The sequence below is a fragment of the Macaca nemestrina genome, chromosome 10 (genome assembly GCF_043159975.1).
Source record: "Macaca nemestrina isolate mMacNem1 chromosome 10, mMacNem.hap1, whole genome shotgun sequence".
NCBI lineage: Eukaryota > Metazoa > Chordata > Mammalia > Primates > Cercopithecidae > Macaca > Macaca nemestrina.
Window position 1 is genome coordinate 18612062 of NC_092134.1, and position 19113 is coordinate 18631174.

General features: G+C 43.7%; 1 pseudogene; it reads right to left on the bottom strand.

The window, feature by feature from the left end:
• Nucleotides 1-14072: 14072 nt before the first annotated feature.
• Nucleotides 14073-19113, bottom strand: part of LOC105495527 (osteoclast-stimulating factor 1 pseudogene) — a 30712-nt pseudogene continuing 25671 nt past the window's right edge.

Consider the following 19113-nt stretch of genomic DNA (forward strand, 5'->3'; position numbering starts at 1 on the left):
CCTCAGTCTCCCAAGTAGCTGGGATTACAGGCATGCATCGCCATGCCCAGCTAATATTTGTATTTTCAGTAGAGATGAAGTTTCACCGTGGTAGCCAGGCTGGTCTCAAACTCCTCACCTCAAGTGATCCACCCGCCTCAGCCTACCACAGTGCTGAGATTACAGGCATGAGCCAATGTGCCTGGCCTTCATTTTTAATGACTATTTATTGTGTTTTGATCCTTACTCTTTGTCCACAATGCTTTACTTTACATGATCTCATTTAATTTTTATAACATCAAGACGGTGTGGGTACTGACATTATACATATTTGAAAGATGAGGAGACAAAGGCTGAGAGGTTAATGACTTATTCAAAGTCATGCAGCCAGCTTTATCTAATTCCAGAAGTCTGGGGCTCTTAAAGGATTGGCTTTGCTTAAAGTAAGAGGCGCCTGCAATTTCCTTCGATAATCAAACCACACAAAAGCCAGGCTGATTAGACTTTTGAGGTCCCCCAAAGGTCATGACCAGAATTGAGGTGGGCGTGGTGAAGCCTTGCAGATTCTGCTGGAGCTCTGCTGCCCCCTGGTGACCATGCTCTTTCATTGCTTAAATGGTTAGTCCCTTGGCAGCGGCCAGTTGTAGTTAAATTCATGCTCTTTAGGTAAGAGTAAGACTAGCAACGTAACAGTGATTATCTAAATATTTTCTGAGACTCTTCACTGAGAGTTACATACACTATTAATCCAAGCCCTGCAACACAAGAGTTATCCCCATGTCAGAGAGAAGAAACCAGGGCTCAGAGAAGTTAACCCCTCCAAGGTCAAGCGGCTTACTAGTTGGCTAGAGTTCCATTCCAGTTCTCGCTGGTCCTTAAGCGTACACCCTTTCTACTGCCCCATACGTCTTCCTGGTCTGGCACAAAGCAGGATCCCGGAAATCCTTCAGTAAACTTAATCTGAGCCAAAGACAGTTTGGTACAGAGACTTCAAGTATGGATTCCAGGGTCTGATAGTCCTAATCTTCATCCTGCCTCCGACACTTTCTTGCGCTATGACCTTGAGGAAGTCACTTGACCTCTCAGAGGGCCATGTGAAAACAGGGATGAGATGAGCAATGCAAGAAAAGGGCTCAGCCCAGGCGCTGGCATTGAAGAGGCAGCCAGTGCACTAAAACTTCATATCAGGGGAATAGCATGAGGCCAGGACTGAGAAATAGCACGAGAATGAGGCCAGTTCACTCAGAGGAGAAGCGGAGAGAGTTTGGGAGAGTCGAGCTGGAACCAGGCTCTGAGACTGACACAATGTGAAGAGGTGTCTTTGCTCTCTGGGACTCCGTTTCCCCTGTCAAAGGCATTCTTTCTACAGCTACTTACTGAGGTGCAGCCGCTGCTCTTGGACCAAAGCAGATGCTGAGTCTCACAATTTTCTCATTTCTAAAATGAGAACAAAAAATATACAACTATTCACAGCAATTTTTTTTTTTTTTTTTTTTTGAGGCAGAGTCTCACTCTGCTGCCCAGGCTGGAGTGTAGGGGCATGATCTTGGCTCACTGCAGCCTCCGCCTCCCAGGTTCAAGCAATTCTCCCACTTCAGCCTTCCAAGTAGCTAGGAATACAGGCACATACCACCCCGCCTGGTTTCACCATGTTGGCCAAGCTGGTCTCGAACTCCTGGCCTCAAGTGATCCGCCCGCCTCAACCTTTTAAAGTGCTGGGATTACAGGCATGAGCCACTGCGCCCAGCCATATTCTCAGTATTCTTATGAGGCAGCAAATAGGATAGTGCCCCTCAAGTGGCTGTTTTGTTAATAAAAGGGGTACATGAGCTCTGGTCTCAGCAGTCAAGGAGAGAAGCTTGGATGTCTCGAGGGAATGAAAAGAGGTGAACTGATGACTAACATTTGTTGAAGGTTTAATATTTAATATTTGCCAAGCACTTTTCTGAGCATTCACAAATATTACTTCATTTAATACTCACATCAGCTTTATAAGGGAAGCAATTTTACTGGTCGGCCGGTATGGGTGATGTCGGGCCAAGTGACCCAGAGTTGGCCAATCACAGATTCCTATGTGCTGACATCAGTGATTAGCTCAGGGAGAACCATAAAACCCCAACCTAACCAATCGGATCATTTCTAGGCGTTATGTACCTGAATGCTGGAGGCAAAAGGCTTTTCTTTTAGCTTTGGGGTGCTAAGGTGATTGATGTCAGGCAATCACCTGAAGCTGCCTGGAGCCACTCTGTAGCCAGGAAAACCCAGCTAAACAGCTTTAGAATGAGACCAGTGCGTTGAGAGGCAAGATAAAGAGGGCTGAGTTAAGACCAGTCAATATTGTTAGAATCTCTGTAACCACTTTTTCCTTTCTACATGCGTAAACCAGTGAATCTCGTTTTTCTCTTAAAGCTAGTTTGAGTTGGAATTCTGTCACTTACAACTATTGGCTCTCACCAATGCACATCTATTAGTCCACTTTCACGCTGCTATAAAGAATACCCAAGACTGGGTAATTTATAAAGGGAAGACGTTTAATAGACTCGCAGTTCCATCTGGCTGGGGAGGCCTTAGGAATCTTACAATCATGGTGGAAGGCAAAGGGGAAGCAGGCACCTTCTTCACAAGGTGGCAGGAGAGAGTGAGTGTGAGAAGGAGGAAGTGCCAGACTTTAAAACCATCAGCTCTTGTGAGAACTCACTCACTATCACGACAACAGCATCAGGGAAACCACTCCCATGATCCAATCACTTCCCTCCTCCACACCTGAGAATTACAGGTCCCTCCGTAATCCCTCCCTCGATGTGGGGATTACAATTGGAGATGAGATTTGGGTGGGGACACAGAACCAAACCATATCAGCGCATACACAAATAATGCTAATAGTTATGGCCACCAACACAATAATATTAATAATAATGTCCTTCTAGATGATTGGCATTTGACATGGTCTTCAAGACTCGAACATTATACCCGCTGTGAACCCTTGCTGGAGGGACTTTATAATGAACGGATTTTACATCATTTTCATCATTGTTGTGTTTTTTATTCTACTGAATTGTAAAGTCATATACACCTTGCTTTTATGTCTTCTTGACTTTGCCCATTCTGTTTCTTCCAACTGGTTTGTTCTCTGCTTCCCCATCTGTAAGAAATCTGTTTTGCAGTTATAAAGAGGACCAGTTTCTGAATCAAACAGAACTTGGTTCAAATTCCACCTCTTCTACTTCCTAGCTCTTTGACCTGGGTCAGCTCTTTAACCTGAGCCTCTCTGAGCCTCAGTTTTCTCATCCATAAAAATGGGTATTCTAACAGTACATGGTACACAAGATTGATGTGATTTGGTTAAATTCTGGAAGTTATCTATAATTGCTAGTGAATTTTTTTTTTTAGATGGAGTCTCGCTCCGTTACCCAGTCTGGAGTGCAGTGGCGCGAACTCGGCTCACTGCAAGCTCCACCTCCCGGGTTCACGCCATTCTGCTGCCTCAGCCTCCTGAGTAGATGGGACTACAGGCACCCGCCACCATGCCCAGCTAATTTTTTTTTTTTTTTTTGTATTTTTTAGTAGAGACACGATTTCACTGTGTTAGCCAGGACAGTCTCCATCTCCTGACCTCGTGATCTACGCGCCTCGGCCTCCCAAAGTGCTGGGATTACAGGGGTGAGCCACCATGCCTGGCCGTGAATTCTTTAATATTATTTTATTATGGAAGACTGTTTCTTGGTGGTGTTTGGGGTTGTGGCCAAAGTTCAATGGAGATAGGGGTGGACTGGAGGAAATGCCTCTGTTTGAATTTTCCCATCACAAATTTCAATCTAGGTTAATCAGCATGTATATCAGGGACTTAGCGTAAGCTACCATTTATCCCCAGAGATAAAGGAATTCCCATAAAACCCTAGGCTTCCAAGCAAACATCTTCCCACACTCAGCACATCCCATTCCCACAATCTGGGGTCTCTCCAAGGAATACAGCAGCAGCAGGCAAGATATGAATGAGTCCCATTGTGGAAAGGCATTTTGCGAGATGCCCATGCAGGACTCTTATTTAGGAAAATAATTCTCGATAAGCTGAAATGTCTCTGTCTGGGTAATTCATTCTGGGGACCGACCTTTGGGTGTCATGGTTCTGATAGCAGATACATCACTTTGATTCTTCCCAGCTTTACCTGGCGTGAGTGTTCCTTATCAAAAGCATGTGGGTTCTGCGGCCAGAGAGACATGGGTAGGAATTCTGGTTTCTCCGCTTACCTGCAATGTGAACTTGGTCCTTCAAATCCTAATTCCACGTCTATCAAGCAGGGATATCTTCCAAAGCAGCTGTTTTAAATATTAAATTAGATGATATCTCTGCCCAGTGACTTGACACATAGTGTTCCAGGTATCCCTAGCTTTGTGGCAAGCCGCCTTAAAACTTAGTGACTTCAAATAGCAACAATATGCATTTTGCTCATAGATGTACAACCTGGGCAGGGCTTGGTGAAGACTGTTTCTCTCTGCTCCACTCAGCAACAGCTGGGATAGCTCAACGGTTATGAGCAGAGATCATCAGAGAGCTCACTCATTCATGTGTCTGCTGGTTGATGCGGGCTGCTGGTTGGTAACTCAACTGAGACCGTTGGCCGGAACATCTACCATGTGGCCTCTCCGTGTAGCTTGGGCTGCCTTACAACATGGTAGCTGGATTTCAAGGGTGAATGTCCCAAGCGAGAAATGGCTCAGATGGAAGCCATATCATTGTTTATGACCTAGACTCAGAAGTCACACAGCCTTCCTTCTGCAATATTCCATTCACTGAGCCAGTCACCAAGGCCTGCTTAGGTTCAAGAGGAGAAGTAGCTCTATCTCTCGATGGGAGGGTGCCAAGTTTCTGGAAGAGATTATGGCATCAGAAATATTGCTTTAATCACTTTTGGAAAATACAAATTGCCTTTGTTTTTGTTGTTTTTGTTTGTTTGTTTGTCTTTTTAAACAGAATCTCACTCTGTTGCCCAGGCTAGAGTACAGTGGCATGATCTCGGCTTACTGCAACCTCCACCTCCCAGGTCCAAGCGATTCTCCTGCCTTGGCCTCCCCAGTAGCTGGGACTACAAGTACATGCCACCACACTCAGCTAATATTTTGTATTTTAGTAGAGATGGGGTTTCACCATGTTGCCCAGGCTGGTCTCAAACTCCTGAGCTCAGGCAATCTGCTCACCAGGGCCTCCCAAAGTGCTAGAATCATAGGTGTGAGCTGCTGTGCCTAGACTAAATCGCATCTTTTAATGAGTGCCAAAGAAAGAGCAATTCTTAAGATCACTCACTCTCTGAACATTACAAATATATTTTCTTTTTTGTTTGCTTTTTGTTGTTTTTGTTTATTTGTTGAGATAGGGTCTTGTTCTGTTGCCCAGGCTGGAGAGCAGTGGCACGATCATGCCTTACTGCATCCTTGACTTCCCAGGCTCAAGAGATCCTCCCACTTCAGCTTTGTGAATAGCTGGGACCAAAGGCGCGCCGCCGTGCCCGGCTAATTTTTAAGTTATCTGTAGTGACAAGGTCTCACTCTGTCGTCCAGGCTGGTCTCAAACTCTTATGCTCAGACCGTCTGCCCACGTTGGGCAAAGTGCTGAGATTACAGGCTCTGGCCTACATATGTATTTTCTAAGACATATATATTCTCTTACCTGAAAGACAGGAGTAAATAATATCTGCTTTGCAGATAAGTTGGAAAAATAACAAATAGCATATGAAATATCCCGATAGGTAGTAGGTGCTCAATAAAGAGTGATTAAACTAGTAACTCATGGCCAGTCACAGCGGCTCACACCTGTAATCCCAGCACTTTGGGGGACAGAGGTGGGAGGATCATTTGAACCCAAGAGTTCAAGACCAGCCTGGGCAACATGGTGAGACCTTGTCTCTACAAAAAAAACACAAAAATTAGCCTGGTGTGGTGGTGCATAGCTATAGTCCCAACTACTCGGAAGGCTGGGGTAGGTGTATTGCTTGAGCCCAGGAGGTCTAGGATGCAGTGGGCTATGATCATGCCACCGCACTCCAGCCCGGACAACAGAGTGAGACACTGTCTCAATAAATAAATAAATAAATAAATAAATAAATAAATAAACAAACAAAGAAATAAAATAGTAACTCACATTTGAATACATAGATACAGGGAGGGGAACATCATACACTGGGGCCTGTCGGGAGTCGGGGGCAAAAGGAGGGAGAGCATTAGGAGAAATACCTAATGCATGCGGGGCTTAAAACCTAGATGACAGGTTGACAGGTGCAGCAAACCACCATGGCACGTGTATACCTATGTAACAAGCCTGGGTATTCTGCACATGTATCTCAGAACTTAAAGTAAAATAAAATAAAGTAACTCGTATTTATTGAGCCATTGCCAGGTACCAGGCACTACTTTCTGAACACTTCATTGTGTTTTGTTTTATTGAATCCTCACAAGAACCCTATTATATAGGTTGTATTATTATTACTGTTTCACAGATAAGGAGGCTGTGGCTCAGAGGAGTTAAGCAACATGCATAAGTGTCACACAGCTAGTTGTTAGGACTCCCAGGATTCAAACCGAGGCAGCGCCGCTAGAGCATGAATGCTTTCAAACACAACACCATACTTCCTCTTAGTGGTGATGTTTTGTTCTCAGTACAAGGGTTTACAGTGTGACCCAGTGGAAATCCTAAGACCCAAGAGACTAAAACCATAGACCCAAGAGACAGGAGGTAAAGTAGAAAAGGCAATTGAAGGCTGAGACTTGATGGACATCTAGTGCCAGTGAGGTGAAGGCTGAGGTTGGTTTGTGCCTTACACAACCATGATCAATACAGCCTACAAATGACACCCCAAGCAGGTAGACATGAGGATTCCTGGTCACTCTTGGTTGAATACAGCTAGCCATTGAGGTAGTCTTTTCCCAGTATCTGCTCAGCTACCATTTTGCCCTGCCAAGAAGTTCAGCTTTTATTACATACGTAATTTTGCCTTGGTTTTCTGATGAAAGTAATATGGATTCATTGTAAAAATGAAAAGGCAAAAGTACATACAGAAAAAAGGAAACATTTTAGCTGGGCATGGTGGCACATGGCTGTAGATCCAGCTACTCGGGAGGCTGAGTGGGGAGGATCACTTGAGCAGAGGAGGCTGAGGCTGCAGTGAGCCATGGTGGCACCACTACACTCCAGCCTGGATGACAGAGTGAGACCCTGTCTCAAAAAAAAAAGAAAAAGAAAAAGAAAGTAAAAGTTTTCTCTAATCCCTTATCCTACAATGTCACTCCCCAGAGGAAATCACCATCTGTAGTTTAGTGAGTAGTCTTTCTCATTCTTTTTTTATTTTTTTATTTTTTTTTCAGACAGGGTCTCACTCAGGTTGGTTGCCCAGGTTGGAGTGCAGTGGTACAGTCATGGCTCACTGCAGCCTTGACTGCCTGGGCTCAGGCGTTTCTCCCATTCAGACTCCTGAGTAGCTGAAATTACAGGTGCATGCCACCATGATGGGCTAATGTTTAGTATATTTAGTAGAAATGGGGTTTTGCTATGTTGCCCAGGCTGGTCTCACACTCCTGGACTCAAGCATTCCACCCACCTTGGTGTCCTCGAGTGCTGGGATTACGCGCATGAGCCACTGCACCTGGCCCTTCGTTTTTTAAAATATAGAAAACATTAGATAAGGCAAAACCTATTTTCTTGCAATTTGCTTTTCCTTCTTCTTCAAGTTAACAATGTATCAGGGACCTCTTACCATAATAGTACATTTAAACTGCTGCTGAGTGCTCCATAATACAGCTGTGCTCCAGTTTATTTCACTAATCCCCAGTTCATGGACACTGAGGTTATTTTCACTTTTTGTTGGTTATAACTAATGCTGCAACAATTACATTGTTGTATGCTTGGGTGAGTATTTCTGAAGGATAGATTGTTTTTCAATTATGCTGTAAATTTTAGATTCAGGGGGTACATGCGCAGATTTGTTTCATGAGTATATTATGTGATGCTGAGTTAGAGATTCAGTTGAACCCGTCACCCAGTGAACATAGTACTTGATAGGTAGTTTTTCAGCCCTTGCCTCCTCCCCTCCCCCACCACTTTGGGAGTCTCCAGTGTCTGTTGTTCCCATCTTCATGTCCATGTGTACCCAGTGATTAGTTCCCACTTGTAAGAGAGAACATGGGATATTTTGGGGTTTTCTATGTTAATTTGCTTAGGATCATGGCCTCCAGTTGCACCCGTATTGCTGCAAAGGACATGATTTCATTCTCCTTTTTTATGGCTGCATAATATTCCATGGTGTATATGTACCACATTTTCTGTATCCAATCCTAGGTTGGTTCCATGTCGTTTCTATTGTGAATGTGCTGTGATGAACATGTGAGTGCAGGTGTCTTTTTGGTAGGGAAGGATGGATTATTAGAAATAAAAGCCAGGCATGGTGGCTCACGCCTGTAATCCCAGCACTTTGAGAGGCCAAGGCAGGTGGATCACAAGGTCAGGAGATCGAGACTATCCTGGCTAACATGGTGAAACCCCGTCTCCACTAAAAATACAAAAAAAATTAGCCGGGTGTGGTGGTGGCTGCCTGTCGTCGCAGTTACTCGGGAGGCCGAGGCAGGAAAATGGTGTGAACCCGGGAGGTGGAGCTTGCAGTGAGCCGAAATCGCACCACTGCACTCCAGCCTGGGTGACAGAGCGAGACTCTGTCTTAAAAAAAAAAAAAAAGAAAAGAAAAGAAAAGAAAAGAAAAAAGAGAAAAAAGAAATAAAAGACATAGGCCAGGCATAGTAGCTCATACCTGTAATCTCAGCAATTTGGGAGGCTGAGGTGGAAAGATTGCTTGAGCTTGGGAGGTCAAGGCTGCAGTGAGCTGTGATTGTGTCACTGCACTCTAGCCTGGGTGACAGTGAGACCCTGTCAAAAAAAAAAAAAAAAAGAAAAAAGAAATAAAAAACCAAGAACAGCAAAAAACTAAAAATCAACAAAAACCACCTGCTCCTTAACACACCCAATTTAGGGTCTTTCCCTTCCCTACTCCCCTACCAGTGCTACCTGGGGTCACCTCCCAAATAAACCACTTGCCCTCACGTCCTTGTCCCAGGGTCTGCTTCTGGGAAAACCCAGCCCAAGGGAACACTCTTCCTGGACAGTTTTTTCCCACGAACACACAGATGACATGGATGCACCTCCTAATCCCAACCCCCGTGCTGCTTCTTGGTTTCTCTCCAGTGTCAGTGCTGGAAGTGACCTATCAAGCAGCAAGGATGGGCATTGAGGCTTCTAGGATGTAGTCACAGAGGGAGAATATAAGACTATATTGGCAGGCCTAGATTCCCGTTCTTGCTCTTTTATCGTGAGCTGGTGGATCTCAGGCATGCCACTCATTTCTTCTGAGCCTCAGTTCTCCCCCTTATATAATGCCTGGTCTTATTGGTGGTTAAGATGAGATCACCTAAAGCTGCACTTTTGTTTAAAATTAAACATAAGGGCTGGGTGTGGTGACGCACATCTGTAATCCCAGCACTTTGGGAGGCCAAGGGTGGAGGATCATTTGAGCCCAGGAGTTCGAGACTAGCTTGGGCAACATAGTAAGACCTTGTCTCTACAAATAAAGAAATTTAAAAAGTTAGCCAAGGTAACTTTTTGCAGTGATCTTGGCTTTTTGCAACTTCCGCCTTCTGGGTTCAAGTGATTCTCCAGCCTCAGCCTCACAAGTAGCTAGGATTACAGTCACCCATCACCATGCTCGGCTGATTTCGGCAATTTTAGTAGAGATAGGGTTTCATCATGTTCGTCAGGCTGGTCTCAAACTCCTGACCTCTGGTGATCCACTCACCCTCAGCTTCCCAAAGTTCAGGGATTACAGGTGTGAGCCACTGCACTCAGCCTGGAATGTCTTTTTTGAAGGCCTTTTACTGAATTCTTACTTTGGATTTTATTTCATTCACCTTAGTCAATTGTCTTTTTTTGGCCTCCTTTTTTTTTTAGATTGGCTCTCACTGTCACCAGACTGGAGGTCAGTGGTGGCACGATCACGACTCATTGCAGCCTCGATGTCCTGGGCTCAAGTAATCCTCCCACATCAGCCCATGGGGTCTCTGAGACCACAGATGCACACCACCATGCCATGCCTGCGTGGCTAATTTTGTGCGTGTGTGTCTGTGTGTGTGTGTGTCTGTGTGTGTGTAGGGATGGGGACTCGCTATGTTGCCTAGGCTAGTCTTGAACTCCTGGGCTCAAGTAGTTCTCCTACCTTTGCCTCCCAAAGTGCTGGGATTACAGATGTGAGCCACCATGCTCCTTCAAAAAACATGTTTTGTTTTTGCATTAATATGAAAATGTAATAAGAAGATATTAATATGAAAAAATTCAAACAAATATAAAACTAGAGTGAATGGCTTTATGGACCCCCAAGTACTCACTACTGATAAATTAATTACTGATTTTGAAGTGACCTATAACTAATGGCTAATCGCGGGGTTATCCATAACTCTACCAAGAGTAACCGCTATCCAGACCTTTTTTTTTTTTTTTTTTATTGAGACGGAGTCTAGCTCTGTCGCCCAGGCTGGAGTGCAGTGGCATGATCTCGGCTCACTGCAAGCTCAGCCTCCCGGGTTCACACCATTCTCCTGCCTCAGCCTCCCCAGTAGCTGGGACTACAGGCGCCTGCCACCATGCCTAATTTTTTTTTTTCTTTTAAATATTTAATGGAGACAGGGTTTCACCATGTTAGCCAGGATGGTCTTGATCTCCTGACCTCGTGATCCGCCCGCCTCGGCCTCCCAAAGTGCTGGGATTATAGGCCTGAGCCAACACACCCAGCCTATCCAGATCATTTTGAAGGAAATCTTGCAAATATTAAACACAATTCCTACTATTCACAGTGGAGACATTTCCCCTAGCAGCTGGCAGAGAAGGAGAGGAGCAGGAGGCATTCTCCATCACCACTCGAGATACCCAAAAGCGTGTGAGAAGAATGGAGTTATCTGTGGGCACAGGGAGTCGTGCCAAGACTTGAAGAGTTTCCAAGTCAACAGATAGATCTCATGTGACCTGTGACCTCAAGTTGAGCAAGAACTGGCCACCGAGGCACTGGGTGTTCCCGTCACCTCCCCTCTCACCTAAGGCTTTGGTGCTACAGACTGAGATAGCTGCTCAGCCATAAATCGCAAGCATTGAGAACCTCAGTTTCAGCAGCTTTGTGATTCTCCCTGCCCTCTCCACCCTGTGATGTTGAAATTTGTTGCTTTGCTCCATGTTCTAGCCGTGGGTGTAATTATTGTCGTGGGACCAGCAATTAACCTTCCGCAGAGTGACCAGTGACTCTCTGGCTGAGTGTCCTGTGGCAGAGGGAGACAGCTTGTCGGGTTCCAGCGGAAGTGCCTGGGATGTCTGCTTTCGGGGAGGAGGCGGTGGGCAGAGGACACTGGGGCCAAGGAAAGGTCCATTTTTCCCACTGGTCTCCCCAGAATGAGAGCAGGGAGGGTATCTCTGAACTTCACGAGGGAGAATAATATCTTCATCTGCACTTTGGAGATGCTGAGCCAGGCTGGAAGGTGCCCCCTTTCTAATTGTCTCTTAGAAAGTCCTTTATTTACAAACAGTTCCTGTCACATAGTAAACACACACATATTTCTTTATTTTTATTTTTTGAGACAGAGTCTTGTGCTCTGTCACCCAAGCTAGAGTGCAGTGGTGTGATCATAGCTCATTGCAGCCTCGACCTCTTGGACTAAAGCAATCCTCCTGCCTCAGCTTCCCAAGTAACTGGGATGATAGACGTGCACCATTATGTCCCACTAATTTTTTTTAAAAAAAGTTATAGAGATGGGGTCTTGCTTTATTGCCAGGGCTGGTCTGGAATTCCTGGGCTCAAGCAATCCTCCCACCTCAGCTTCCTAAAGTGTTGGGATTACAGGTGTGAGCCATCACTCCCCACCCTGCCAGTAAATTCTCTCCCTACAAAGGGAAAGAATTCTGACTTCTATTCTGACTTCTACTGCCATAGAGTATTTTGCCTATTTTTGAACTTCATGCAAATAGGACCACACACTATGTTCTCTTTTACATCTGGTTTCTTTCAGTCATGTCTGTGAATTAATCTATCTTATCGCATGTGGCTTTAGTTTTTTTCTTTTTCATGACTGTATAATGTTCCATTCCGCGACCATACCGCATATATCCATTCTGTTCTCAATGGACATTTGTTTTGTTTTGTTTCCCAGCTTCAAGTTATAGCAAATAAATCTGCTTAAAATATTCTTATGCGTGTCTTTTGGTGTACATAAGCACTCATTCTGAGGGGAGTATGCATTTAAGAGTGAAATTTCTGGATCATGGGGACATACATGTGTTCAATGTTATTAGATACTGCCAAGCAGTTTTCCAAAGTGATATTACCTATTCACATTCCCCAAAGCATTGTGTCCTATTGCTCTACAGCCTTACCAGTTGTTAGTACTGACAGTATTTTTTAAATTTTATACATTCTGGTGGAGGATCATGAGACATAAAAGCTAGAACTAGCGTGTGATACAGTGTGGCAAAGAAAAATTATGAACGCATTGTATTCACAACATCCAAGGACACTTTTGGGTCAAGCTTTCTTCCTATACTCACTTTTGGGCTTCAGATTTTGTCAATCACTGGAAGGGACTTAAAGGTGGAGGTAAGGAGAAAATAGAAATATTTGCCTTATCTTAAAGGCTGAAGATAGGAAAAAGGCACCATATTTGAAATCAGCCTCCCAGTAGCTCCTACCTGTTGGCTAACTCTTTCCTCTGATGTGTATGTCATAAAGGCCAAGCTTCTCCGCTGGACAGAAATTCCTGTTGTAACCTGTATAAAGTCCAGCTGCCTGTGGTCCAGTCCCCTCCCGAGTTGCATTCACAGCAATAGCAATCTGGCAGGGATGTCTACTTCTGTAGGATCATTCTGAATTCAGGTGTCGACTGTGATGCAAAGCATATCTGCATGTGTGCTAGAGACAAGTGTGACCTTGGCCTTGATCCAGGTGATGTCCCCCAAATGCTAGCCAGAGTAAATAGGCGTAAATTTCCACAAGCATGATCGTAATATATTATAAGTTCCGCTTCTAGTAGGTAGGTATTCTGGAATATTCTAATGGCTGCATATGAATTCATCCTGAAATCTCCCCAAACTCTTGTTCACTCATCTTTGACTGGATAGAAACCATGAACACTTAGCTTAGCCTAAGTTATAGCAGATATGCCCAATTCTTTTAACAATAAATATATTTTAAAATTTGAGTAGTATTATTTTGAGAAAAAAATTGTAACAAACCAGAGAATTTAGGGTGTGAAGTGATCAGAATTTCCAACCATTCTCACAGAATGGCGGGGATGTATCACTGAGGAAGAAACACATAAACAAGAAAAATAAATGTGTTTAATTTATGACCTGACTTATATGTACATATATATGTGAATGTATATACATGACTTCATATATAAAATAACATTTACATATATACACACACCTGTATACTGTATGTAGTTTCTTATCTTATACTTTATATATATGCATGTATATAATGTTTGTCTATATGCAATTGTGTATGTAAATTCATATATCTATGAATGTATACATATATGTATGCATCTAATGTGCATAGGTATATATATAAATGCATATACATATGTATATATGTGTATGCATGTATACATATATCTGCAATTACATGATTAACTTTTTTAATGTGACACATGGTTCTTATGTGTTGATTAGAAGAAGAGGTTAACTCTCTCTTTAGAAAGTCTAGAAGATGTTCCAGTAGCCTGTCTAGCATCTAGAGATGCTACCATCTTCTTCATGGCCAATGTCATGGTTCAAAGAGTCACTAAAATATACTAGTTGGAAGCACCAGGATCTCACAGACTTGGGGTTAAAAACTCTCTCCCTGCTGACAAGCCATGGGGTGTTGGGACTCTGAGCCTCTGTTCCTTTTTCTTTTTGTAAAGTGGGAGTAGAAATACCATCCTCTTGGGATTTTTGTGCACGACAAACAGGATGTTATGTGCAGGGCCTGTGTACGTGCACATCCAGTGGCTGATGTACATGAAGCACGTGGTGAGTGTCAGCCGCACTCATCATGGTTCCGAAGTGGGTTGAGGCTGATTTCCCATTCTGGCCGCCGTGTGGGAAGTGGGTCGGAGGGTGCTTTGGGTGGGGCGTCCGGTGCTCCGGTGGAAGGGAAGGTATAGGGCGTTTGAGATCTCTGAGAGCCCGAAAAAGAGCTACCAGGGGCCACCGAATGCTTTCTCCTTTACCGGGACAAGGGAGGTGGGAGATTTTCTGGCACCTGGTACCTGGCAGAGAAGAGGGACACTGGGAGACAGATTCAGTGAGAAACATAAAATCTTCCTGTTTATGCTCGTGTTTGTCTTCTTCCTGTGTGATGTAACCTCAGGGGGCCACGAGACTCTTTATTATATTCAATATAAGGGGGCATTGAACTGGAGTTGTCCTACACTGTGCTGGGAAATGCCATGAAATGGTAGGTTGTCGGTAAATAATGATCCCTTCTCTTTTCTTTAGAAGTCAACATTCCCTTACAGGTATTATCATCTCGTGTCATCTTGTGACCTCTTGATGACTTCCCATTTTTGCAATGGGAATGAGCTCAGAGTGTGGGAAAAAAAAAAAAACAAAAAACTTCCAGGCTGACAGTGAGGACCTCTGTGCAGGGTCAGAGCCCAAATCTTCATTCACTCAACATAAATATCTACGCAGCGTCCCTGCCACTCTGTTCAAGCTTCAGGAATCACTCAGGCACAGCATAAAGAAACCACTGAGTAAAGCAGTCACCCCATTCATAAGTGACTTAAAATGTGCAGAATGGAAATAACCTAAGTAGGCTGGGCACAGTGGCTCATGCCCTTAATCCCAGCACTTTGGGAGGCCAAGGCAGGCAGATCACTTGAGGTCAGAGGTTTGAGACCAGCCTGGCCAACATGGTGAAACCACGTCTCTACTAAAAATACAAAAATTAGCTGGGCGTGGTGGCAGGCACCTGTAGTCCCAGCTACTTGGGAGGCTGAAGCAGGAGAATTACTTGAACCCAGGAGGCAAAGGTTGCAGTGAGCCAAGATCATGCCACTTCACTCCAGCCTGGGCAACAGAGCTAGACTCTGTCTCAAAACAAAACAAAACAAAACAAAAAGAAATGCCCAGGAGATGGGGATGAGTTGAAACCATTTATCTATCTATCTATCTATCTGTCTGTCTGTCTGTCTGTCTGTCTGTCTGTCTATCTATCTATCTATCTATCTATCTATCTATCTGAGCTGAGTTGAAGCCTTATAGCATGTTTGTAAAGAATATTATACTGACAGTAAAAACAATCTGTTTACCTGTATGATTGACCTAGGAAGACAGCTGTAATATTTTCAGTAAAAAGATTGGTTAGAAGATAGCATATTTAATATTCTTGCAAATGTTAACAATGTTTTATCTCTGGGTGTGGGCTTAAAAGAGTCCTTTTTTTCCTAACTGCATATGTGTATTTTCTATTTCTTCTGCAACAAAGTTGAATTTCCTGTGTAATTGAAATAATAAAAGCAAATATGAAATAGACAGAAAAGTAAAACTAGATTTGTCCCCTTAAAAATATGTCAGGATTAGGCAGGGCATGGTGGCTCACGCCTGTAATCCCAGCACTTTGGGAGGCCAAGGTGGGCGGATCACTGGAGGTCAGGATTTCGAGACTAGCCTGGCCAGCATGGTGAAACCCTGTCTCTACTAAAAATACAAAAAATTAGTCGGTGGTCGTGGCAGGTGCCTGTAATCTCAGCTGTAATCTCAGCTACTCGGGAGGCTGAAGCAGGAGAATTGCTTGAACCCCGTAGGTGAGGAAGGTTGCAGTGAATTGAGATCACGCAACTGTACCCCAGCTTGGGGCAACAGAATGAGTCTCCATCTCAAGCAAACAGACAAACAAACAAAAAACGGTGTCAGGATTAAAGAAGGGGCAGTTATCTGCCCAATGATGTGCTACCTGGTAAGTAATAGAGTTGAACCCAGGTCTCCTTGTTCCCAAACTGAACCCAATAAAGGCAGCTGCTATCCACTGGAAAAAAAGAAAGTCATGGCACATGAACACCTGCTCAACATCAATAATCATCTGGCAAATGTAAATCAAAACCACAAAGGCGTACCACTTTACATCAAGTAGGATGGCTACTATTAAAAATAAAACAAAACAGAAAACACAAATGTTGGCTGGGTGCCGTGGCCTATGTCTGTGATCCCAGCACTTTGGGAGGCCAAGTCTGGAGGATTGCTTGAGGCCAGGCATTCAAGACCGGTCTGGGCAACCCAGGGAGATCCCATCTCTACAAATAACAAAAAAAATTAGTTTGGTATGGTAGCAGGTGCCTGTGGTCCCAGCCACTCAGGAGGCTGAGGCGGGAGGATTGCCTGAGCCCGAGTGGTTGAGGCTGCTGCATGAGCTGTGATTACACGACTTCACTCCAGCCTGGGTGACAAAGTGAGATCCCTTCTCAAAAGAAAATACAAATGTTGGCAAAAATGTGGAGAGATTGGAACCCTTGTGCACTACTAGTGAGAATGTGAAATGGTGCAACTGTTAAAACAGTAGGGTGGTTCCTCAAAAAGCTAGACATAGACTGCTATGTCTATAGAGGGACAGAACTAATAGGATAGATGTATATATAAAGGGAAGTTTATTAAGGACATGATCACAAGGTCACAATAGGCCTTCTGCAAGCTGAGGAACAAGGAAGCCAGCCCGAGTCCCAAAGCTGAAGAACTTGGAGTCTGATGTTCAAGGGCAGGAAGCATCCAGCATAAGAGAAAGATGTAGGCTTGGAGGTTGAGCTAGTCTAATCTCTCCATGTTCTTCTGCCTGTTTTTATTCAGGTCTCGCTGGCAGCTGATTAGATGGTGCCCATCTGGGTTAAGGGTGGGTCTGCCTCTCCCAGTCCACTGACTCAAATGTTAATCTCCTTTGGTAACACCCTCACAGACACACCCAGGATCAACACTTTGCATCTTTTAATCCAAAGAAGTTGACACTCGATATTAACCATCGCATAGACTGACCATATGATCCAGCAATTCCACTGCTGGGTGTCTACCCCAAAAAACTGAAAGCAGGGACTTGAAGAGATATTTGCACACCCATGTTTATAGCAGCACGTATCACAGTAGTCAACGGGTGCAAGGAAGCCAAGTGTCCATTAACAGACGAGTGGATAACCAAAATGCAATGTATCTATGTAATGGAACAGTATTTGGCCTTAGAAAACACAGAAATTCTGACAGGTGCTACCACAGGGATGAACCTTGAGGATATTACGCTGAGTGAAATAAGCCAGACATAAAGAGACAAATATTGTGTGATTCCACTTATAGGTGGTACCTACAGTCGTCAAACTCATAGAGATAGAAAGTAGAATGCTGGTTGCCAGGAGATGGGTTGGAGAGTGAATGAAAGGTTATTGTTTCATGGGTGCAAAGTTTGAGTTTTATAAGATGCAACAAGTTCTGAACCCCGTAGGTGAGGAAGGTTGCAGTGAATTGAGATCGCGCAACTGTACCCCAGCTTGGGGCAAAAGAGTGAGTCTCCATCTCACTCTGATGGTGATGGTGTTGACACAGCAGTGCGAATGTATTTAATGCTACTAAACTGTATGTACACCTAAAAATGGTTGAGATTGTAAATTTTATATTATATGTGTCTCACAACAATTTTAAAAAATCAGGTGAGGGGAAATTAAGCAATAGGTCAATGAGGTACGTGTTTTAGATTTTGTGTGAACAAGGCCAAAAAGGTTGTAATTAAAAAAAAAAAAATCAGATCTGGGAGAAGCAGGCAGAGATAGAGGTTGTCAGAAAAATAACATGTTAAGAATACATGTTTGGCCAGGCATGGTTGCTCACACCTGTAATACCGGCACTTTGGGAGGATGAAATGTGAGGATCATTTAAGGTCTGGAGTTTGAGATCAGCCTGGCCAACATGGTGAAACGCTGTCTTTACCAAAAATACAAAAATTAGCCAGGCCTGGTGGCAGGCATCTGTAATTCCAGCTACTCGGGAGGCTGAAGCAGAAGAATTGCTTGAACCCAGGAGGCGGAGGTTGCAGTGAGCCAAGATCAAACCACTGCACTCCAGCCTGGGTGACAGATAGGGACACTGTCTCAACAACAACAACAACAAATATTTTTTTCTGGGAATGGAGTCAGACCATTTAAACCATCTGTTGTACTAATAACAATCTATCATTCTAAGATTAGCTTGTACTATATTCTTTATGTAATGAGAACATTTCTCTTTCCTATTTTTATATTTATTTATTTATTTGAGACATGGTCTCACTTTGTCACCCAGCCTGGAGTGCAGTGGCACGATCGTGGCTCATTGAAACCTCAAAATCCTGGGCTCAAGCGATCCTCTTGTCTCAGGCTCCTGAGTAGCTGGGACAATAGGTATGAACCACCCCACCTGTATTTTATACTTCTTTAAAAAAAAAAAAAACAACTTTATAACTCTTGTTTTCACCAAAAGTGTTCATAGAAAAGAAATGGCACAATATTATACCAGAAAATTTCAAAACAATCTCTTTTTTCTATCTTGTGGTTATTAAATGTGTTTGGTTTTAGTGCATAAATATTATTAACATTAAGCATTCAGAAAAAACAACACATTTTCTTTTCACCAATTTTAATGAAGGATTTTTAAGGCTGGAGAAGTATCAAACAGGTGAAGAAGCTTACAAACACCATCAGAAAGTACTGAGCTGATCAAACCCAAGACATTTGCAGTGGCTGCTACGGACCCCTTTAGCAATTGGGAAAGCTCCAACCCCGTTTCAGGATAATGTTTTTCATGATGTAAAATGCTTAGAAGAAACCAGTTCTATTGGGAAAAAAGAAGTCATCAAAAATTTAAAAAATACAGTCATCAAAATGGAAAGAAATTTTGTACATAGAAATACGTGGCCGGGCGTAATGGCTCATGCCTGTAATCTCAGCACTTTGGGAAGCCGAGGCAGGTGGATCATTTGAGGTCAGGAGTTTGAGACTAGCCTGGCCAACATGGTGAAATCCCATCTCTACTAAAAATACAAAAGAAAAAACTAGCCCCAGGCGGGC